Source organism: Pinus tabuliformis, chromosome 3_2 (genome assembly GCF_031772625.1).
Source record: "Pinus tabuliformis cultivar Carrire ecotype Pingquan chromosome 3_2, CPIR1, whole genome shotgun sequence".
Lineage (NCBI taxonomy): Eukaryota > Viridiplantae > Streptophyta > Pinopsida > Pinales > Pinaceae > Pinus > Pinus tabuliformis.
This window is the reverse complement of record NC_142302.1, coordinates 951,909,977-951,935,117: the sequence shown is the minus strand read 5'-3', so window position 1 is coordinate 951,935,117 and position 25,141 is coordinate 951,909,977. Positions and strand designations below refer to the sequence as shown.

Genomic DNA, 25,141 nt, shown 5'->3' with positions numbered 1-25,141 from the left:
GCACAAGGTGTCGAGTTGTGAAGGTTGCTAGTCAAACTGTTTTGAAATAGGAATCTTCAAAGTTGCCATTTGTCATAGACTGCCACCTGCTTTCGGAATTCTCTCCTCTATGGACGCACTTGGTCGATGGATCAAAAGGGTATTTACAGATTTGTTACACGTCTAATGAACAACCATATCCAGAATTAGAAATCGACACCAAAGATGACCAAGCCAGAGTTATAATATGCCACCATCGAATTCCAACACACCCAATCACATGCAATATGGTGGCATCAACAAAAGCTCATAATCCGCCTTCTAAGAGCCACATCACCCACAAAATCTCCAAAGGATCAATCGCTGGCGGAAATCATGGAACAAAATCCTGTATGGGGTAATGAGGTCAGTTGCACGATTTCTGTGGAGCTGAGATGTCGAGTCACCATACAATACAGTAAAAGTCTTTGTTTTACAATCTGCAAATTATGCTCCAAGCCGTAATTCATATACCTGGCCAGTGTTCTCCCTGTTAACTTGTTTCAAAGCTTCAAAACTCCTTCGGTTTCCAAGGAATTCACTCCTCTTTACTGGGACATAACCAAGATCTAATGCTTCGTTGCTGGCATATAGAAGTCTAAGGCGATCTGCGTGTTTTGAATCTGTATGAATTGCTACTTCTATTTCATCTGGTGACAATCCCAATACAGTCGTATCCACCGCCATTGCTTTCAAATCTTTCCCTTTTGGTTTCTCGCTGAAAAACAGAACTTGACCTTTATCATTAATCTTCATCAAACCAAAATCAGATGCACGACTGTCCTCAATAGGGATACAAGAAATTGTAACATCAGCACCACTGTCTCTGTGCTTCGGAACAAAATCCACGTAATCCATACGATACAAATGATCTCCAGACAAGATAAGAATGTCATCGATCTCTTTGTTTTTTGCATTCTCAAAAAGTCAAGCAAATTGGCGGACGGCCTCAGTAGTACCTTGAAACCAAGTCTTTCCCAGCTCTCCAGGTCTTTGAGTGGCTGCTAAAACCTCCAGAACAAGACATATATGACATGGCTGCAAGAGCTGCTCCACGATGCATAGCAGCACAGCAAATAGCTGCTTTTTGGAAGGATGTTTCAACCAATGATTCAGCTGCGGCCACCACCTTCTTGGGGCAGCATCGGACAAATGTTGATGTGAAGCTTGTATATGCTTCAACTAGATCAGGCTCTTGATCACAAACATAAGAGGAATTCAATGCAGAAACTGAATCTGCTGCAGTAAACATTTGAAATGTACTAATGAATAATGACCCATATTCTTCTTCATGCCCAAACTCCTCAATAACAACAGTAGCAGTTCTTATGAAACATTCATGATGTTGGAAGGAAAGAAAATTTCTTGAAAGGCAATCCATCACTTCTGACAATAGTGCTGAGAAGTTCCAACCTGAGGCTTGAATAGCTTGTGACAGGGCTTTACAAACAGCAGTTGAAAAACAACCATTTTGCATATGATCAGAACTGAATATACGTTCAAGGAGTGGCCAGAAGTGTCTCAATATGAGGATAATAGTCTCATCTCCAAGTGATAAGGAAAAACCAGGGGTTGAAAGCTGGGTGAAAATTGCACCCATCCTGTAGAATGCCCTCGCAACTGACTCTAAAAGTTGAGCATAACCAATTGAATGCTGTGTCAAAGGGCCTTCACTTTCTACCTTTAGAAGAAGTTTCAATAGCCTCATAGCTGGACTTCAACAATCTTTCCAAGGACTTATTCACCAGCTCTCTGTTTCGAACTGTATTAAGAACAAATGCAACTGCACTAATCCCATCTTCTTCTTCATGGAGATGTAAATGCATTTCTTCCAGACCCTCTCCTATCCAAAGAAGGACTTCCAAATTTGATGGTTCAGCCAGCATTTTGGAAGCATCATCACAAACTCTGCGTAAGGCATTAGCACATGCACTGGCAGCCAGAGAACGACCCAACCCCGAAGCCAAAAATAAAAGTAATGGTACAATAGCCTCATGAAAAGAGCAAACCCACTTTGAGTATGAGCCCACAACTTCAACAATTGACTTTTTGCACCCAACACATAAAGCATGTATGTCCACCAGAGGAGCTATTCGACAGAACCATAACCAAGTGCATTAAGACTGAAACGTCAAAAGGTTGTGCATCTTGCAAAACTATCTCGGCCACCACATTCAGGACAAACACCTTAACTTCCACTTCCTGCCAAGGTATTGGTCCCTCTAACGAGCTTCATGGTTCAGCAAACATCTTTTGAATGAATTGTGCAGGGCCTAAAAGGTGACAAATATCAATAAGGAGTTCCTCCATATTCGTTCGGAAATGAGCTAGTCCATCAGGAATGTCAAATGCCCCATTTGGTTCATCCACACTGAGATCGCTACTGTCAACCTGTACCCGAAACAAAAGAGCGTCTAGTAATGCTATGAAGACAGTGATAAACATAACAAAAGCCATATGTTTGTGGCTCCCTCTTTCAAACTCCATACCAAGAAGATAACCAACAACACTGTTGATCCCCAAAACATTAGAAGCCTTGGTCGAGGTTCCCAAAAACGAAATACCCTGCTTATATTGCTGTCGACTGATACAACGGCACTGTCTTCACAACAGAAGCCATTCTGCCCTTTGAAACTCGTATTTGTTCTTTTGAGTCCACTGTGGAAATAAATGTTCATACGTCGTCCGGTGATCCTCCATATAGAGCAATAAGTTGCGCAAAGGCAGATTTGCAAGCAGCTTTGACCACTGAATATCTTCACTGCAAGATAACCAAAATATATACCTGCATTTTGCAATGCTAATCGTAAAGCAGTCCCTCTGTAGCATGCCCGAGTCCTCCTTGCGCATAAGTTTGTGCCTCCGCTCGATATTTGAGAGAAATGATCCACTACTAAGAGGCACATCAACACCACCAGAGCTTCCTGCCGCCAATGAGATTAAACATTGAAAATTGCTCAGTTGCCTCAGCTAGTTGTAAATAAGAGATCTGTTGTACAATTGTGCCTGGTATCATTTCACTTTTACTGTTGAATTTGAAAGATTTTCTTCCCATGCATCCTGTAATAGGTCTGAGGCATGAGCTGTCATGAGCATGAAACTCCTCCGTGAAAGATGACCCCTGGCTTATTAGATTAGTAAAACTGTTTGTGCTATTATCAAATGAGACATTTGAAAACGGGATTCTTAGTCTGTACTTGTAGTGTATAAAGCAAGCCGCAGAGACAAGAAGTGCTATGGCTACCAGTATAATGCACAATATAATAATGGATAGAATTAATTTTCCCATGGTACCATGCCCTGAAAATCTAGATGCATATGGATAACTTGATTCCTATTCTAAGGATTGAGAAAGGTCCAAGAATTGGATCCTGCAAGATGCCTTCTCCACTGCTATTCTTCTGAATCAAGATTGTTTCTGTGGTTTTCATATCAGCATAGTTTGTTGATCCTGAAAATGATAAAATGATAGATATCTAGAATGACATTTACACCATGCCTCGCAATGGGAACCACCTGTGAGGATGAAGGAGCGGAAGGCATTGTTGATTTGATTATTAAATTGCCAGACTTTGATTGCTGATGATGTTTTGAATTGTGTTTGTGCTTTTGCAGAGATAGGAGCTGAGGAAGCTGCTGCCTTTTGAAGAGTGGAGAATAAATTACATAATCTGAAACAACACATTTAATGATTTCTTCTTCAAAACAGGGTTTTGAAGAAGAATCAATCTCTGACATGAGACAGAGTCTAACATTGGCTCCATTTGGGATGGCAGCTACAGCTTCCTGGAGGTGCCAAGAACCGCAGAACTTTGGGAGAGCAGACAGTGCCTCCATCCATTGGGCAATGGAGTCATCATCAACACAACTCTTGACTTATTTTCAAACTGAAACTGAACTCAAACAACCTTCAAGCAAACTAAAACAAGATGCTGCCCTTATGGCTGCTTATTTATTTACAAATCCTACTCTAATCTGCTGTATAAACAAGAGATCAGGTAATGCTAAAATGCCATATTAACCATTCAAGTAAACCTGACAATGAAGCCGCTTGAGAATGCTGCCACGAAGTCACAGATGCAATTGCTGGCAGCCCTTCATGCTCATAATGACCCTGGTCACGGAAAATACAGCCTGATCTGTCAATCAACCTGAAAAATGTGTCCATGTATGCCGCAATAGGATCACGGACACCGGACTCTGTTGGCTGCCCCAACTCTGCAACACATGCTTCCAGCTGCACATTGTCAATGTATACCTCTATAGGCAAGTCTGTTATTGCTTGTTGTGAAGGAAGGAGGATTTCCAAGAACTTTTTAGGGTCTTGGAAATCATAAGACTGGATCTGCTCATCTAAATCTTGAATCTCCTTCTTGATTCTTTCAACAAATAACTCACAGACGCTAGGATGATAATTCAGAGATTTCAAACATTGAAGGAAAAAACTTAAAACTTCTTCATTAATTTCAATATCCACTAAGCTTTCTCTAAATTCGTTTAGAGCTTCACACAGTGCAGGGTTTGCCACATACCCTACCATTGCATGAACATATCAACAGGCACTGGAATGTCTGGATCGAGTTGGAGTCGCCAGGTGAATGATTCAGCCTGCAAATGTATCTGACTACTGTCCACCATCAGCATCAGATCTGACATTGATACATGTACTGGGGTAAAATGCAATCGAAGTGGTCGTATTCACAAGCTCACGGAGATTGACTGAAGCAGCGTTTATCTACTTGCGCTGATGTAAAACAAGAGCGTTTTCGAAGGCTTCTGGCGTAACTTCAGGCTCCGTCTAAGACTTGCGAAACACACACATCAACACACAAACAAGTTTGTTCTCCCCAGTATGGTCGCCACTATGTTAGCGCTTGGAATTCACCTAGGCTGAGATAGAAAAACTCTCAAGGCTACATCAAACCATTTCACCTCGTAGCTAGCCCTACGAGGTATGAGAAGGCTCTCTCGGGTCAGATTTGATAGATCTTTCAATATGATTAGGCTGACCAATTAAGAATAAAGATTTTAGGCTAGTAAATTGATAGGGGGGTTGATTTAATGATTTTTGGGGTCTTTGGTGGCAATTGGAGGGAGTGCAATTCAGGGTGCGGGGATTGAGCACAGTTTTTGCAGGGGGATCTTTGGGGAAAGGTAGGAGTGAGCGCTGATGCCTTAATCTGATATGGATGATCAGGGATGATAGAGAAGGAGCTAAAGAGGGCAAACAACCATTTTGAATCCTCTCTAGACAGTAGAAAACATAAATATTGAACAAATTAAAAAGCTGAGCATGTCAAAGCATGAATTCAAACTTTACCACTTCATCTGTCCAATTAGAAGCAAAAGAGAGATGTGGAATACATAAACAAACTTACAAGAACATGTAGAGAACACACCATCAACACAACAATCCACAAGAATCCACAATGATGTCTGCAAAACCCTGGCCTTCCTTTTCCTTAAATTGCAGAGATAGATGTACAATATACAATAAAGCTTTTTCCCACAAGAGTCCAACCATGAAAATGAGAAAGAGAGAGCATAATATAGACCATCTAACTCCTTTCCCCACCTCTAGGGGTCGAGCTCAGCTTCCTAGGAGCTGTTGCAACTAATTCTAAATCAGTCACTAGATAATAGGCCAGCTCAACAACTTACCTCTAAAACTTAGGAAGCCTATCTATGCATTAAATATTCACTATTTACATCAAAGAAGCTTCTAGAAGTGGTAAAGAAGAGTAAAAGTATCTAATGCCATGACATTTACACAAGAATCCATCATTTACATGCCCAAATAGTCAACCAAAGTGAAAACAGTGCTTTGCTGGCCGAACTGGTCAAAAACTGGCAAATTTTGCCTGAGTGGTCGCACCTCTGGCTCGAGTGGTCGCACCATTTTGCAGCAACGTTTGAGTGGGTTCCACTGGTCCAAATCAGGTGCAAGATGGCTCATTGGAAAGCTTGGTCTGTATACTTTCCATCCCAAGTGGAATTTCTGGATTTGGAGTTGATTTGACCCCTCCAAAGTCAATTCTCCCAAGGTCACTTTCTGCAACTCAAAAAGTGGGCAGAAAGTCAAAATTTTGATGTATTTTGAGCTTTTGGAGGCTCAAATCTCAAAATCAGGCTTCTCCCAAGTATTGGTAATTTTTCTCTTTGCATGCCCTTTCCAAAAATGCCAAGTTTTCAAAATTCTGAGCAGTCCTCGAAAATGGTCTCACCCGGGGTGAGAATGAGACCATTCCACGGGAAAAACCTGTAATTTTACCAAAAATTTGCAAAATGCTCCAAAATTCTCAAAATTTTCAGATTTTGATGCTGGATGAAGGCTAATGAGTACCATGGTGAGTGAGGGACGCCTCAGCCAAGATACGGAGTGGGTTTGTCCTTTTCTTCTTCTTCTGGGCCTCTGACAGCTTCCTTCGGAGAATTTTCATTTTAGCCTTGCAAACATGCAATCTTGCCCAATAGTGTGTTTTCATGTTGTGTAGCAGCTATTTGTCACAATTTGCCTTCTCCAACAATCTCTCCAAGTGTGCATTCACACTGATAAGCATGGAATCCCGGTCAGCAGACAATGGATCACCGGGCCTCCTACGGTTCAAAGTTCGATCATTGCGGATCCTCCATAGCTCATCAAGTTCTTTTTCTTCTTCTAATTGTTTGGTGCGCTGTTCTAGATAAGTGATGGTCCATTGAGCCATTTCGAGCTTCCGCTGCAACACGAGGTTCTCCTCCTCTCTCTGTCTGATAAGCTCATAAAAATCTGAAGGAGGAGAATGAGCATCAAAATCAATGGAATCATGACGTGTATCGCCAGCTCTCTCATCCTCAATCATGGGCTGCTTGCCCTCCCGTACTGCCTCTGCTGATGAAGAATGTGAGGCCCCTTCCACCTGGTGTGGAGATAACACTCGCTGATCTGAAGAAGATGACGAGACCCCTTCCACCCCATTGAGAAAATACCTTGAGTCTGACCGGAGAGAGCCTTCTCATACCTCGTAGGGCTAGCTACGAGGTGAAATGGTTTGATGTAGCCTTGAGAGTTTGTCTATCTCAGCCTAGGTGAATTCCAAGCGCTAACAGGGGGCTGGGTTATTTTATCTTTGGGTCCTCTTCTTTAGTTTCTTGCTACTCCCCTCCTTTCCTTTCCAATTTTTATGCCTCCTGTAGATTCAACAAAGTATGTTGTAGGATTGTTTTTGCTTCCTGTAGATTTTGTTGTGTATCCTATAGGATTGCCTTTCCCTTAGAGGAATTTGATATAGTAGTAGGCCTCCTCACATAGGTGATAGGGGATTTAGGGGAAGAAATTTTCTCTTTTTTTGTAGGGGAGTCTTCAATCACAATAGGAATTTTGGTTGATGTTTGGGGTTTCCCCTATCTTATTCTTTTGATTTTTCTTGTCATGAAATATAATTGGGTTTTCCTCTGCCTTTTTCCTTTTTCCTTGATTGGGGTGCTAAGATTAGTGAGGGCATCTGCTGCCACTCTCTCAATGTCTTCTGGAGACACCCTAGGTGACTGCTCCTTATTTTTTGTCCCCTATTTTCCATTGCCTTCTTCCTCTATGTCCTTCCTGTCTTCTTCTTCTTGTAGATATTCATCATCTCTATTAGTTTCCTCCTTAACATCCTCCTTTGTTTCTTCATCATCCTCCTTCTCTTCTCCCTCTTCTTCTTCCTCTTCACCATGTTCCTCTGTGTCATCTACTTCTTTGTCCATCTCATCCTCATCTCCTTTTGTATCTTCCTCTTCCTACTTTACTTCCACTTCACTGATAGTAGGGCTAACATCATAAGTGAAAGCTTTGATGTCATCCTCTACTAGTATGTCACTGAAAACTGACCATGTTATAAGAGTTTTGAGGTTCTAGAGGGCATATTCTATACGGATCCTAATTAACCCATGGTGATCTAACTGTTGGCAACCTGGCTATCTCCTTTGTCTTCTTTCCTCCATGGTATTCCTAGGCGAAGTGTGGTGACTTTGCTAATGATCTTAGGGGTGAGATCCATAGAGAAGCCCCTTATTACAACAATGGCATGGATTCTAGTGAGTGAAGTGAGGGAGAGAGAAAATTTTTGAGCCACGCCATCATCATACCCCCAGAATTTTTCTGAAAACCACATCCAATTATGTCTTGTGAAGATTTCAAGCACTTGGGGGTGTTGTTTCTTTCTCACAGTGTTGGTGGGATCCCTCCTATTAAATCCTCCTATCATCTTGTTGTTGAAGCTTGAGGAGATGTGAGGGTTGAAGCAATTTTCAAATGCAGAACCAAAACAAAAATGACTGTGTATGTAATTCCCTTACACAGTTGCTAAATTCACTCAAACTTAGGGGATTTCTAATTCAATTACTCGTAAAGAGGGATGTAATTACAGAGCCTACCTCTTTAGATTGTTTGCAGTGGCCAACTCCTGTGATATCCCTTCTGAACTCTTCTCTACCAATCCTGTAGACAGTCTTTGTGTATCCTGTAGGAATTCCTGTGCATGATCCTGTAGGAATTCTTGTGCAATCCTGTAGGAATTCCTATGCAGTAAAATGATGGGGTTTTGCTTCTAGAGGGTTTCCTAGGTATGAGAGTGACCTGAGTGAATGAGTTTCGAGGAAGTGAAATGCATGAATGCATGGGAATGATGTTTTATTTCCTCTTATGGTGATTCAGGGTGAGGTGGTGTGCTAGCAACAAAGGTACGTTTCCATTTTTGGATTGTTGGTCCCCACTACCACCTCATCATTCCCCACTCCTCGTAATCAGCTCCCACCTTATGGATCTATAGTTTTAACCACTTTTGTCCTACTCCTTCTATATCTTTGAGTTGACTGTAGCCACGTGTGAGAGGACACCCAGTTTTGTATGTGTTGAGTGAACAAAGGTGGCCAAGTTAAGTGGCCACATTTTCAATTCTAAACCAACTATCTCGTAACCCTTACATTTTTTTAACTACATGATGCATATGAGAGAGCGAGCGGGATACTTACTTGTGGTTCCAATGTTATGTTGTAGTTGTCGAAGACCAGAGGTGTTGTTGTGTGTATTTGCTGCATGCTATTCTTATTCCTCCTCTTGCTGTCTGCTAATGACTTCTTTGTTTGTGTAGGTACCTATGGTTGAAGATATGATGTTGCTGTTTTGGAGCTCCTGGATCATCATGCTGAAGGCTTGTTGCTAGTATGATTAGTATTCTATGGGATAGGATGCTACAGGATTTCCTACAGGATGTCCTGTAGCTTCTTCTCCCTCAAAACTCTTTAATCATTATTCCTAATGGGTTTGTGAGGATGGTGACATGGATGGAAAGAAGGAATGGAGTGTGGAGAGCAAGGAATATTCAGGTGATGTTCTTTATTCCTCTCTATTTTTCCTCTCTATTTCCCTTTTTTTGAAGATTGAAAAAATAATACTCTTGAAACTGATTTTTTTTCGCTTTTTAATGGTGAGTGCAAGGATGATGATGGTGGACAAAGTGTGGTGATTGATGATGAAGAGGGTGAATTTTAGTGGCCTAGAAAGTCATTCATTTGCCTTAGGACTGCTTCCTGTAGGATTTCTGGGTCACTATAATTCCTACAGTATCATCTTGTAGGTTTTCAAGGGATCCTATAGGAATACATGGGATCCTATAGAAAACACAATCCTTTTATAAAGTGAAGTAATGGAGTGAAAAAACTGACAGAAATGATGGAGGAATGCATGGTAATGAGTGGAAAAATAAATATGTGAGTGACAAGGGTCTCTTTGCGATCCTCATTTTCTCCTTGACCATCCTTCTTGCTGACCTGCAAATGGGAATTTCATGATTTTTTTTTTTTTTTTGGGAAACAATTAGGCTACCGCTGAGAGGTTTTCACCCTAGTTGTTTGCCCTAGGTGCCTCAAGAAAGTTTTTCACGTAGGGATCTTTCTTATTCTCTTTTTTTTTGTTTTGACACCATTGGGTCACCTCAAGAAGTTTTCAACCCAATGATGGGACTCAGGAGCCTCATGGAGGTTTCCACCTAAGTCCTTATTCTTAATTCTTTTCTCAGTGATTTGATGAGGAATGAGCTAGAACTTGCTCCACTATCATCACTGTCTTATTGATATCATCAATGAACTCTTCTTTTAATAAAGGTCTCTTGTAAATTTTCAATCGGTGTCCATTAACAAGCAAAGGAATGGCTTCTTCATTGATGGTTCTGATTTTCACTGAACTATTATCGTGGCATCTTTCCACAACATAAGGTCCTAGCCTTCTTGTCCTTAACTTTCCCTTGAAGTCTTTATACCTAGAATCATATAGCAATGCCCAATCACCTTCCTAAAATTGCTTCTCCTTGATATTTTTATCATGCCAGATCTTGCTCTGAAGTTGAAATACCTCTGTATGTAGGAGGGTCTGAATTTTGAATTCATCCAAGACATTCAACTGGAACAATATCTCTTTCTATGCATTTCTGAGATCCAAATCTAGTTGGGCCACCATCCTTAATGTGTTATAATCAAATTCAATGGACATCAAGGTATTTTTCTCGTAAACCAGCACATAGGGTGTGAATTCAGTGGTGGTCTTCCATGTGGTATTATAGGCCCAGGTGGCCTCAACTAGTCTCTCTGCCCAATCCTTCTTGTTGTTTCTTACCACTTTGGTTAAGATGCCCTCCAGTGCTCTGTTGGTCACCTCCACTTACCCATTAGCTTGTGGATGATAGGGAGTGGAGGTTCTATGCTTGATCTTGTGATGGTTGAGCAAGTCTTCAATCATGTTGGAGGTAAACTAGCTGCCTTGGTCTGTGACTAGTTCTCTAGGGTACCCAAATTTGTAGAATATATTCTCCCTTAGGAACTAAACCACCTTCTCTTCTGTTGCTACCTTAATTGCCTTAGTTTCAGCTCACTCAGTCAAATAATCAGTGCACATAGTAATGTATTTTTTTTGCTTTGAAGGAGGGTCAATAGGCCCAATTAAGTCCATGTCCCAATTATCAAATGGCTCGAAAGTGAGGCTGCGAAGGCATTTCATCTCTTCGAGTAGGCCTTCCCATGCTTTGGCATCGATCATACTGAATAGTGTTTTTTTTCACATTCTAATGAAGAGTGGCCCAATAATAGCCTGCTTGTAACACTTGGAATTCCATCCTCTTTGCTGCAAAGTGACCTCCACAAGGCCCATCATGACAGGTCAGAAGGATGTCAAAGAATTCCTCCTTCCTGACACACCTTCTTAAGATTTGATCTGGGCCAAGTTTGAAGAGATTGCCCCAATCCAAGTCAAGGGGGCACTTTTCCTGACTATCTTGCTCTTTTCTTTGGAGGGAAAATTTGGTGGAAATTGTGTTGATACCAAATAGTTTTCTATATCAGCAAACCATGGAGAGAGAACTAAAATAACAAATAAGTGCTCATCCAGTAACTGGTCATCCACCATTTCTTCTTCACCTGTAGGAAAATTTACTCTAGAAAAAAAGTCTACAACAACATTTTCCTTACTAGGCTTATCAACAATGGTTAAATCAAAATGCTGTAATAAAACTAACCATCTTATAATTCGAGCATTCACATCTGGTTTGTTCGTTAAATATTTGATTCAGCATGGTCAGTATGCACAAATGTTTGATAGCCTATAATATAATGCCTGAATTTGTTTAATGAATGCACAACAGCTAGGAGTTCCTTTTCGGTCACTGTATAATTTAGTTCAGCCTTTGATAAATTCTTACTGATAAAATAGATAACATAAGATTGTTTTTCATCTATCTGACCTAGGGCTACTCCTATGGCTTTGTGTGAGGCATCATCATGAATATGAAAGGGGAGGGCCCAATTTGGGCCTTGGATAATCAGTGCAGTAGTTAACTTATCCTTCAAGATGTCTAAGGCCTCTTTACAAGTTTTTGACCATATAAACTCAGATTCTTTGGCCAACAGACCAAATAAAGGAGAGGCCAACTCGCTAAAGTCCTTTATGAACCTTTGGTAGTATCCAGCTAACCCTAGGAAATTTTTGACATCTCTTCGATTTTAAGGAGGTGGGGAACCTTTGGAAGATAGTTATTTTGTTTGGGTCCACCTGCTGTCCTTTTTGAGATATTGAATGACCTAGCACAGTCCCTGCAGTCAATAAGAATTCACATTTTTCAAGACTGAGAGACAGGTTCATTTCGATGCATTTGTGCAACACTCTTCCTAGGTTAGATAGGGTTGCTTGAAAATAACGGCCATAAGGTGTAAAATCATCCATATAAATCTGCACCGGATCATGGACTAATTCAGCGAAAATACTCAAGATTTCTCTCTATAAAGTGGCAAGAGCATTGCATAGGCCAAAAGGAAGGGCCATATAGGCAAAAGTAACCCAAGGAAAAGTGAATGTGGTTTTATCTTGGTCTTCTGGACATATCTGGATTTGGTTGTATGCATTTAATCCATCTAGGAAATAATTTTTTTTTTCTTGCCAGGCCATCTAGCACTTGGTCAATGACGGGTAGAGGAAAGTGATCCTTCTTTGTGGCTTTGTTCAACTCCCTGTAATCGACAAAAATTCTCCACTTACCATTTTTCTTGAGAACCAACACCAAAGGAGAGACCCACTCACTGTCGGACATAGGGTAAATGAATCCTACATCTAGTAGTTTTTGTAGTTCTTCTTTGACTATATCTTTAAGAGCTCGATTCATCCTCCTTTGTAGTTTCTAGACCAGCTTGCAACCTTCTTTGATGTATATGGGTGAGTACACACTGAGGGGTGTACTCCCTTCATTTCCTTGTAACTCCAAGCGAAGGATTCTAGATTTTCCTTTAACATGTTGCATAACTTCTCTTCTTGGAGAGCATAAAGAGACAGATTAATTTTCAAGGTTCTCTCTAGGCCAAAGTCTATGGTTTTGACATGGAGTGGGTTGGAATTGGCCAAGCATAAGCCAATTGGATGCTTGTTTTGGATTTCCTTTACTACTTCTTCTAAGGGAAATGAGCTAGGAGTTGGATTTTGTGTTGGCATTATGATGTATGTGTTGTACTTGATGGCAACCCACTTGTAGCAGAACAACTCTCTTGTATATGGTAACTAGATGAATCTAGAGAAGAGATATCAGATGCAACAGAAAGCATGACAGGAGTGTTTAAAAATGAGATGAATTGCAGGGCAGGTTCAAGGAATCAGTTCAGAAAGTAACTCATTCAGATGAAAAATCACAATACTACAGGTTAACAACACAGAGTTACATATCAGACTACACAAAATGAAGAAAGAGAGGTATATGCAGGTACACCATTGACCAAGCCACGTATACACGCAGGCTCACTGTATATAAGTCACGTGTACATACACATGCACTTTCACAAAAGGAAAAGTGTGTATACCTTGGAAAACTAAGTGTTTGGTCCGAAGTATTTGGTCCATGGTATTTTGATCCATGGTATTTGATCTAGAAGTTGTTCATGATAAAGAATGAAAGGTATTATAGACTCATGTGCATGGATGTGCCTATGCTAATTTATGCAATAGATCAATAATATTGTGAAATACATAGGCACTGAGGAAATAAGAGAAAACATAATAGTTAAACATGTAAAGAAAACAAGTTTAATAAGGAGTTCACCCAATGCTCCTGGGCTACGTATCCTGGTCCAGCCTTTCAGTGGTGGCCTCTCTATTATGTTTCAAGCAGAGTTTTACAACAATGAGCTCAATTAGAGTCTCAATAACAAAATGAAGTTAGTAGGAATGGAGTGCACATACTCTCCTTACTGAAACTTGACCTATGAGGGTCACAGTAGTATGACAGGCCTATACCAAGGAGCTTTCTTGAACCTCTCAAGCATTCAATGGAGTACACAGGCTCTCTAACTCTTTCTGGATCTGTCTGGCTCGATGCTGCCTTTAGGTTAGCTCAGCTTCTACTCTCTATTCTTTGCTATTATCTTTCTTCATCTCTGTGTGTTTCCTCTCTGTATTCTACCTCCTTCTCTGCTTCTATCAGTTCATGGCTTTAAAGCCAATATGCTCTTTGGCTACTCATTTCCACTTCTTGGCCTTCTGGTTTCCTTTCCTCTGTCCGTTTGAATTCCTATGCTCTACATCATCATCACTTGGTAACACCTTGTAGGGAAGTGGCCACCTATTTGCTAACAAACTCGGTGTTAGATTCCCTAAATCATATTCAAATGATCATTAAATCTGTTTGCTTCAAGATCGACTGCGAACACGAACCTTTAACCAAATTATCATCCATGTTGGACTTCAAATCCCTATCATCTTGCTTTTTGACCTGTCAAATCTGGTTAGCCATTGGGACGTATCTCCGCTGTCGATCTAGACCCCCGAGATCCTATGATCATCCTTCATATCAGGCGAATAAGTCGCATGAGGTTTACCCGTCTGATGTGGGTGGCTTTATATCTCTTCCACTGGACGCGTGCCGATCGATGTGTCGAATCAGGAGGGACTCAGTCAAAACTACTTACCACCTCGAAGCCTTCCGATATCCTGCTAGTTTGGGGAATCCTGTGCTAGGGAATCGAAATAGTTACTTTTCCAAATATTATAGCATTTTTGGGTTCGAGCATTTCGAGGCTTTCCTTCACTGAGGGGGACGCCCTGCGATACGCAATTAGCACTTAGCACTAATCGCATATCAGAATCCACCTCTGTTTCCTGAATTAGCCTCCGGTTTTTCCAGTTTTGTGCCTTTGTGCTTTACCATGGACCAATGGTCTGTGCACTTGATTGAGGGTCCTCGTTGCTCCGCTCTGGCCACAACTACAATTGTTATGAGGATTCCTTCTGATAGCTTCGATATTTTATAGGACTTGAATCTTTTAGCATAATTTTAAATAGTCGTGAAACTTAGAGAGTTTTAGGATCTAATTCAGATCATAGCCTTCCCAATGAAAAAGATTTTGGAACACCAAAAGTTGGTTTTCCTTCAAGCATCAATCAAGTGAGGGTATTTCTTCCTCGCTTGCTCAATTTCTATGCATTTCGAACTACTTGGTTTTGAACCTTTGAGTCCAATCCTGAGGTACTCGACATCCCCTTTGCATGTAGTTCTTACCTTCTTGTCCAGAACTATATCTTCTTTCAATTCATTAAGATATTTAGGTAACAGATCATCAATAGAAGGCAATTGAATATACTCTTCATGATCTTCAATTAATGAGGTTCAAATAGTCCCATGTTGTCTACATTAACAACTGAGTAGATGTGCATGTAAGTTGGTAGATCAAGGCAAAAAGCATTCTCATCAATTTTCTCAAGTATCTTGAAAGGTCCATACCTTATTGGCTTTAGCTTGTTACCTTCACCTTACATCCTGTCTTTGTTGATATACAACCAGACTTGGTCACCAACTTGGAAACTATGCTCCACCCGATGCTTGTCATGCCTTGCCTTGTACTTGATTTGGTTCTTTTCCAGTTGCTCCTGTAGTACCTGGTGAATCTCTTGGATTTGTTCAACGAACTTGGTTGCTTTGTCTACATCACTGTGTCCATCAACTGCTATGTCTTTACTAAAGTCAAAATCTAAGGGAGACCTTGGTGTGAAACCAAAACAAGTCTCAAAAGGAGATATCTATGTAGAAGAATGTTTAGCTCAATTGTAAGCATGTTGCACATAGCATAAATGTTCATCCCAAAGTTTGGGATGCTTGCTGCAATAGCCTCTGAGAAACTAGATCACTATCCTGTTGACCACTTCTGTTTGACCATCTATTTTCGGATGAAAAGCTGTGCTTTTCTTCAGCCTGGTGTCCATCAATTCCCATAAGCTTGACCAAACATTCCCAAGAAATTGGGTATCTTGATAAGATATTATGGAAGTGGGTAATCCAAAATGAACCCATACATGCTGAAAGAACAACTTTGCAATTTGTTCAACTGTTATTTGTTTGTTACAAGGTATTAAAATACACATTTTACTGAACCTATCCACAACAACATATAAATAGTCATGACCTTTCCTAGATTCAGGCAATCCTCCAACAAAGTCCATGGAAACACTTTCCCAAGGACGAGAAGGAACTGGTAGTGGAGTGTACAAGCCTAGTTTTATATTGTTGGGCTTGCTTTTAGCACACATGGTACACCCTCTTACATATCTAGAAACTGTCTCATTCATTTTCGGCCAATAACAAAATCTTTGCAGCTATGCAACCGTTTTACTTACACCAAAGTGACTTGATATTAGAGAAGTGTGAGCTTCTCGAATTATCTTTACTCTTTCAGTTTGTGGAATGCATAACTTCCCACAATGATACAATAGTTGGTCCTTAATATGATAATCCAATTCTTCTACCTGTTTCCCTTGACTCAAAGTTGCATATACATCTTTAAAATCTATATCTTGAGCATATTGTTCAATGTATCTCTCATGCAATACTGAATTATGCTTAAGTATAGCAGATTCATTTATAATTCATCTAGATAACATATCTGCAACTTTATTGTGTATGCCCTTTCTATATCTGATGACTAAATGAAATTGTTGTAGAAAACCCACCCATCTATAGTGTCTTGATTGTTCCAACTTAGTTTGGGAGTGTAGATATTGAAGTGGTTGATGATCAGTATGTTTACCTATCTCTTTGCCCATTAAGTAATGTTTCCACTTTTTAACTACTGCAGAATTAAATGTATCAGAATGATAACATATGGGTTTACTGTGCCGCATCAACACTGCTCCCATGGCATATTCATTGGCATTTGTTTCAATCTCAAATGGTCTTTGAAGATTGGGTAGTGCTAGTACTAATGCTGTACTAATCTTTTTTTTCAAGGTGTCGAAGGTTTTCTGCTATTTGCCTCCCCACTGAAACACCTTGTTCAATCCTGTTAAAGAATGTAAGGGAGCTGCAATTAAGGAAAAGTTGGAAATAAACTTTCTCCAATATTGTGTTGGTCCTAAGAAGCTTCTAACCTCTGTAGAAGATTTAGGCTTATGCCAGTTTACAATGACTGCAACCTTAGAGGGATCTATCTTCAATTCACCACCCCCTACTATATGTCCCAAATAATTAAAAGATGTTTTGCCAAATTCATATTTTGAGAGTTTAAAATAAAGTTTTTCTCTTTTCAGACATCCAGTGTATGCTTGTTATCACCCTAAGAAACTCTCCTAGGTTGTATCTCGGAGATGCTCGGGAACATTACAAACTCAACAAAATGTTGGAAATGGATGAATGGAAGGAATGATGCTTGTCCAAGCCAGATAACCACTTCTACTATGCTTAACTCTAGACATGGGTGAACACCCCCAGACTACAAGGCTTTAGACCACCAATTACTCACAGTTTGAGGATTAGGTGAACATGGAGAATACTGACCACACCAGCAAATGCACAAGACCATGTGATGGTTGGTTGCAACCAGTAAAGAGGTTTGCAAATCTATTTCCTAATGCACAGACAAGATGAAAGCTCTCTGGCACTAAGTAAACAGAAACCTACATAACACATTCAATGATACATACTAGACTTCAACACAGAGGTGGGATGACAACCCCTCTAATGTTAAATATCAAGAGCACATGAACAAATGCATAATAGGCATAGCCTAGAATAGAGTAGAAATGGAAAGTGAGCAATTAACAACAAAAGAAGGTTGTATTAGCTGAAAATGAAGACCAGACGCTACAAATATCAAAGTAGTTACAGTCCCCAGAAGTTGAATCTTACATCAAAACAAAAACCATCAACCCTGATTACATCTGTGTTCTAGGTATATATAGAGTTTCATTACAAAATGTTCTACTATTCTATGCGTGGAGGGGTCATAATTGACCACCAACCACCTTAACTATCTGATGGAGTCTCTATTGCAATCTGCTTGCTTCAATGAATTAATTTGACATTCTCTGATGCTCTGTTGTACTCCTCGAGCAGGTGGAGTGTCGTAAAGGATGAAATCCCTTAACTGTTGGATGTGCTGATCTGCTCATGTCTTGTCCTTTCTCTTCTCAGCCATCCTGTTTTTTGAATGTGTTGGTTGAAGAGTAACTGTGTGGAGTGCTGAACACTGGCCACCTTCATCCTTCGGGGAATATGAAATGGCTATGTTATGCTGTCTATGCTCCTTGATCACTTCTGTTGCGGGCTGCATCGTGTTGTGCTATCGCCTTTCGACTTCCAACCTTCTGTCTCTGTCTCTCGGCCTTTTTTAGGTGATGTGACCTCTTGAAAAATTCTTAATAATGATTGTTTTCTGTTGTATACAGAAAATGCTGTAATACTGAGAAATCCCGCCCATTCTGCTTCTTTCGGACTTCAAAATTCCTCAAGTATGGTTTAACTATCTATCGGGTCTGCCCTTGGGTCGTTGTCGCATGTCGCACTAGACTTGGTCCCTTTGTTCCCTTTGTTTCTTGAAATACTTGAAAAACACGAGAAATACATAAGAAAGGCCTCCCTCTAGACTTCAAATATTTAAACAATTTCATTCCGGAAACCCATCAAGTCCGGGTTTCATTTCTATCGCACTGCCCCAAGGTTCCTTTATATTTTGTTTATGCCAATAGCCTCCATTGATATGACGCACCGATCCGATCATCAACGATCGCTGATCGGCAGTGTCCTGTGCCCATTCGTAAGTCCTCCTTTGGTTTTTTCCAACAATGATATAACGATGCGATGTGGGCCGTCAATCTGCATGCACGATCGATGGTCCACATTGCATCGCTGATCGCAATCACAATTCCCCTTTTTTTCATGCCGATACTGCTGATTTTCCTCAGCCGATTGCCACTTCCTGCCAGTGCCGATCAGATCTGCCGATGCGATCCATCGATTAGATCTAGACCATTGATCGGCCAAATCGAATGGCCGTTGTGCAACCATTGTTTAAGCCTGCGATTTTGGTATTTTTTCATGGTTTTGGAGTGTTTTTCCCTCCCGATAGTCTATTTCCACTCTCCTGAGGGCTTTTGGCATATGATTGTTTCAACCTTGGGAAGATCTTAATCAACTCTTAAAGAGTTCAAGAGTGTTTTGAATCCATTTTTTGGGCCATTTTCCCACAAGGCTAACACTGACATCCTATTTGAGCACAACCAAGCAGACCAGGCCTGTCTCTGACCATAGAAAATCCTTGTTGTATAGCAGAGCTAACAATGGCTCCTTCTAGGGATGAGATCCTCCCCGTGAGGTCTCAAGAACCGTAGACCAATGCCTTCATATATATCAAGCTTAAAAACATTGCCTAGTATTCCATTGGGCATGGAGTCTAATTAAGTCTATGCTAAAACCTATAAAAGAACATTCTTACAATCATTGAGGCTCGAAAACCTTAAACAACATAAATATTCAAAAACTGGCCCTCTACTGTACCATCAAAACTGTTTCTCCTCCTCCCGGCCGGCCTATGAGCCGGTTCATCAAAGATCTTCAAAATTTGATTTATTTGATCCTCTACCTCAAAACGTTTGGGGAATTTGACCTTATTGGGTAGAGATGGCTTATATTTCACCCCCTTTTTGTATGCTCTCATCCTTGGATGTTCTTCATGGGAGCCTTTGTACACCTGCTGAACAACAATGATTGTTGTGCACTTGTCTGAGTCGTTTGTGGCCTGCACAATTACTATGAATGGTGAACCAATGTATTCTTGTGCGGGGGACACAAAGACTTCATATGCTCTTGCATCTTTCTTGGAACAGTCCACATCCAAGGAGGTGTCCAGAAACCATGCATCGTCTTCCTCTCTGATCTAGCAAACTGCCCTTTCAAGCTGTGTGGAGCCAATTGAGCAGGCTTCAGAATATCAAGATAGATATTATCCATATCAGCCTTGGGCATTGAATTCTGGCTTGCTCCAGTGCCTAATGGGAAATTATGAGGGATTGTCACTTGGACAGACAGAGAAGCATAAGATGATGGGGAATTGACTTCACCCTTTTTAATCACTGGGCTAGGGATAACAACAGGTTGGTCAATTTGCAGATCTGCATAGTCATGGGAAGATGGGCTGGCTTTAGGCTCGAGGTCTTCGAGGATGGTGGGACCTACTATTGATTGCTTATGCTGATAAGCTTGTTGTTCTGCAGGTACAACAAACTCACGAGCAATGCCTCTGGATAATGACTCTTCATAGGCAGCTTTGGTTAAGAAAGGGGCACTGCCCTTATCTTCCAAACCATGGACCTCCTCCTCTTCTTCAAACTGCTCTTCTTCCATGACTATATTCTGAAAAAGGGTCTTCACCCTTTTGTCTTCATTTGCATCTTTGTTTCTTTGCAAAATCTGTAACTACTCCTTTGCTCCTCTATATAGATTTGGCTTTGGAAGAGCAAAGGTAATAGGAGCTCCTGCTTCCTCATAATGTTGCTCAACCTTTAGTTTGGAACCTTCAGAGGCTAATGACTCTAACATCCTGGCCCATTTATCGATCTTAGGATCTGAGGATGATGAGAGCTCACCCCTCTATCTTCTCCTATCAGCATCACCTCCGAGCCTCTCTACAGCTATGATGTTTGATTCTACTTCAAAGGATGCATCTTGCATATCAACAAAAGAAGCACATCTTCTTTCTCTTAACAGCAGGCAGAACTGAGAATTGAAGGCATTGGCATAAGTGAACATAGCAGAAGTAGGGGTAGGTTTCACTTCAGCTGGTATTCTGTTGTACATATGGTTGAATCTGATGTTGAAATCAGATAGCAGCTCACCATTCTCCCTCAACAAGTTCCCAAATTCAGTATGATAGTAGAGAAGATCTTTCTTATCCCCCCAGTGCTTTAGGAACACATCATCTAAGGCCTCAATGTCTGCTATATACCTAGGGGTTAATTCTCTGAACAATTTCCTAGCTTCCCCATCTAGGCTTTGGACAAAAACCCTCATCCACACATCATTTTCACTTATATCTAAGTTATCAGCATAACTATAAAAGGATTCAAGGTGCTCTTCAGCTGTTACTCCCTCTGTACAAGTAAACTTAGGCATATATTTTTGATAATCTCCCGCAGGCATGGCATTCAAAGGGACAGGCAAGACCAGGGGTCCATACCTAGCAGCTATGATTCTTTCAATCTTTGTGAGAGCTTGCTGGCCAGCCATGACTGAGGTAGGTGGAATGATACTAGTAGATTGAGTGGTATGAAGCGATGCAATGGATGACAGAGACAAAGGAATGTGATGGACTGTATGGGATGCTTTCTTTGGACTGGGATCCAAAGGGGAACTAAATGGACAAGGAGCTTTATGAATCTCTGCAGGTGATTCTTCACTAGCAATACTAGGCTCTAGATCCTCAAACTGTGTATCTTCAACTAAAAACTTCTCATGTAGAGACAAATAAGATTTCTTGGGCTTACCTGATCCTGATGCTCCTTTCTGTGATGTTTTCTTCGGGTTAACAATCTTCTCAGGGCAGGAACTGGAACAAATGGTGATTTCTGAGGATTTCTTTGAGTGTGTCTCACGAACTGAGCCAGGACTGAAATGTGGAGTCACCAAAGGTTGGTATTCCTCTAGTGGAGTCGCCAGATAGATGCTTACAACCATAAATGTTCCCAGACTTTGTCTATCATCAAAATCTGGAACTGTGTCATTCTCCCAGGGAAGCTGAGCTTCAATCTCCTCTCCCCGGCAACGACACCAATTAATGTTATCACCCCAAGAAACTCTCCTAGGTTGTATCTCGGAGATGCTCAGGAACATTACAAACTCAACAAAATGTTGGAAATGGATGAATGGAAGGAATGATGCTTGTCCAAGCCAGATAACCACTTCTACTATGCTTAACTCTAGACATGGGTGAACACCCCCAGACTACAAGGCTTTAGACCACCAATTACTCATAGTTTGAGGATTAGGTGAACATGGAGAATACTGACCACAAAAACAGATGCACAAGACCATGTGATTTCCAGCTGCAACCAGTAAAGAGGTCTGCAAATCTATTTCCTAATGCACAGACAAGATGACAACTCTCTAGGAAGAACCTTAATGCTTGATGAAGGATAAGATCTAATGATGTATCATGATCTTAAGGCTTGAAGTGAATTATCTTTATGTGGTTTGATCATGTATCTAAATAATTGGCACATGTTGTAGTCTATAAATATGACGATCTGGGTATGAATTAAGTCTGGAATAGTTGTTATGTTTAAATCATATTTTACAGATCTATACGCAAGTTCACTTCAGAAAAGGAGCATATACATGTTGGTTTTGCATATTAAAACAATGTATACATCGTAAATTTGATTTGCAGATTTGTACGCTGGTTTGCTTTGAGGAAAGTGCATATGCATGCTGGTTCGACACATGGAAGTAGCGTATATCTTATAAAATATGTTTTAGTTGCTTCTATTTGTTGTTGCAGTGTTTTGAGTTATTGCTTGGGTTTTGGTTCTTGTATTCTGGTGACAACATTCTGAATGATAAAATAGATGGAATGATTGATTGATTTAGTTGTGGTTGGTTCAAAAGGAGATTGGTTGACGCAGATGATTGAATGATGTTGTTGATGGATCCAGTCTGAAAATTTATGAAACGTGGTCCCGGGAAGAAAAGAGAAGGGTGTAGCGTTTTGTAGGCCAGTACCTATGCACTAGCAAACATACCAACTAGTACAAGAGCTAGGGGGTTGTAGCTCCATTCTAGTAGGAGATGGAGAACAAGAGAAGGTTGTAGCCTTTTGCAAGTAGAAACCTGCGTACTGGTATAAGACTGCACCAGTACAAAAAAATTTTAAACAAAATATTATTATTATTAAAAGAAGACAAAGACAGTTGCAATAGGTGGTTTTCACCCACATTGGGTTTCCACCTTTTATCTTAGTGTTCATGTGTGTTTATTATGTGTGATGATCTATTCTATTTTTACTGCACCTGGTTACTATTTATATGGTTAATGAAGTTTTGATGCACTGATTAAAGATCCACATATGACGAATTAACTGAATCATAAGTTTGCTGGATATACGTTGGTTGCATTAAACACAGTTGCGTGTACACACGAGTTCCCTTATCTGAAGTAGCGTATATGAATCTGATTATGGAAATGAAAAATTATTGATTTTCCAATACTGATTCACCCCCCCTCTCAGTACTATTTCCAACAATTGGTATCAAAGTAGGTCCTTCAGAAGAAGCTTGATCGCTTGGAGGAAGATTTTTTATCATGAGTAATCAAGAAAGCCTATCTTCAATCTCTTGGAAAAGATGTCTGGAAAATCGTGGAAGGAGGATATACATTTCCATCAGTAATTCCTATAGATACAGTAGGTAAAAAGCAATATGAAACCAATGCCAAGGCTGTCAATACATTATTGGGAAGTCTATCACAATCAGAGTTTGTCAAAGTTATGCAGCTCAAATCAACCAAAGAAATATGGGACAAAATCGTTCTAAGCTACGAAGGAGACTCTCAGGTAAAACATGCTAAACTGCAAACTCTTAGAATTCAATATGAAACTCTCAAGATGCACAATGATGAAAGTATAGCTAGTTACTTCTTACGTATATATGATATTGTTAATTGCATGAAGAATCTGGGTGAAGAGATAAAGGAAGTTACCTTAGTTGAAAAAGTTTTAAGATCCCTATCTGCTAAATTTGAATCAAAAGTATCTACCATAGGAGAAAAGTAGGATCTACAGACTATTACTATGACACATCTTCACGGAATCTTAACTGCCTTTGATATGAGAAAAGAAGGTCCATCAAATATGAAAGAAGCCACATTTAAAGCTTCAACAAAAGGAAAAGAAGAACTCAATGAATCAACTCATATTTCAGAAGAAGAAGAGGAAGCAAACTTTGTCAAGAAGCTTCAACGGGGATTCAGAAGATTAGGAGGTAAACTACCTTTCAAATGTTTTGCCTGTGGTAGAGTCAGTTATTATGCTGCCAAATGTCCTCATAAAGACAAATATGATAAAGGGAAGGATTCCACAAAATGGAATAGAAAACAAAGTGCAAGTAAAAAGAACTACTATACTCATGAAGATAGCGATGGTTGATCAAATAGTGATGAAGATGAAAATAGTAATGACTATAGGATTCTGATGGCTTATGAAGATGATGATTTTTTGGATGCTTTAGATGAAGATGACCTTTATGAAAAAATCTCTAAACTCAAAATATATTTGGAAGAAAAGAATATGATTAGATACCTTGACATTCCAACTTGTTGAAAGAGAAAAACACAATGAAAAGTTAGAGTGTGAAATTGTGGGTCTAAGAAAGGATCTTGAGAAAACAAAAGCTCTCAACCTTAGATTTTCTAAAGGATCAAAAACCTTAAATGAAATTATCAAAGTGTAGCACTCTCCTCTGATAAAGACAGTTCTTGGATATACTGAAGAAACATCTCAATCACAGAAGCTGTCAACCTCCACTAAAAGATATCTTGATGCAGCAAAGAGCAGTGAACAGTTCGAAAATCATCAGCAAATGCATAAAGCAAATCACCAAGTGAATCAAGCTCAATTTACTTCAAGAATGAACAGAAGCCACAACCAACCTCAAGTAAATCGTACTCAATTTGCTTCAAAGAATATCAATAGAAACTACAATCACCAGGTCAGTAGATTCGATAATCGCAAGAACTTCTTTAATGGTCAATGTTTCTCATGTCATAATTTTGGACACAAAGCTGCTCAATGTGTTGCTTACAAAACTATCATGACTAGAGAAGCACCAAATCAAAGGAATGTGACAGGGATCAAGAAAAGTTTCTATAATAACATTTATCTTCTTGAAAATGAAATAGAATGCTCAATCTGTAACAACTTTGGCCATGAAGAATCTGAATGCAGGAGTAAATTTCAGAAAATAGCTCAAAAGGAGAAAACTCCATTAAATCCCAAAATATGGGGAAAGAAAGATCCGCAAACAGAAAGATGTGGTATAGCCTTGTATGCAGAAGGATAAGAAAACTAGTGGTACATCGACAATGGATGGTCAAAACACATGACAGGTGACAGAGGAAAACTACACTCATATAATGCCTTAGAAAAGGAAAAGAGTGTCTCATTTGGACATGACACTCCTGCTGTCATAAAAGGTAAAGGCTCTGTTTTCTTGAAAGAAAAAGTTAAAGCTGTGAATGTTATGTATGTTGATGGCTTAAAGAAAATCTGTTGAGTGTGAGTCAAATGTGTGATAAAGGAAATGAAGTAGTGTTTCGAT

General features: G+C 40.0%; 1 pseudogene; it reads right to left on the bottom strand.

Annotated features, from left to right (window-relative positions):
- Positions 1 to 967: 967 nt before the first annotated feature.
- LOC149183799 (uncharacterized) lies at positions 968 to 18,842 on the bottom strand (annotated as a pseudogene).
- Positions 18,843 to 25,141: the final 6,299 nt, after the last annotated feature.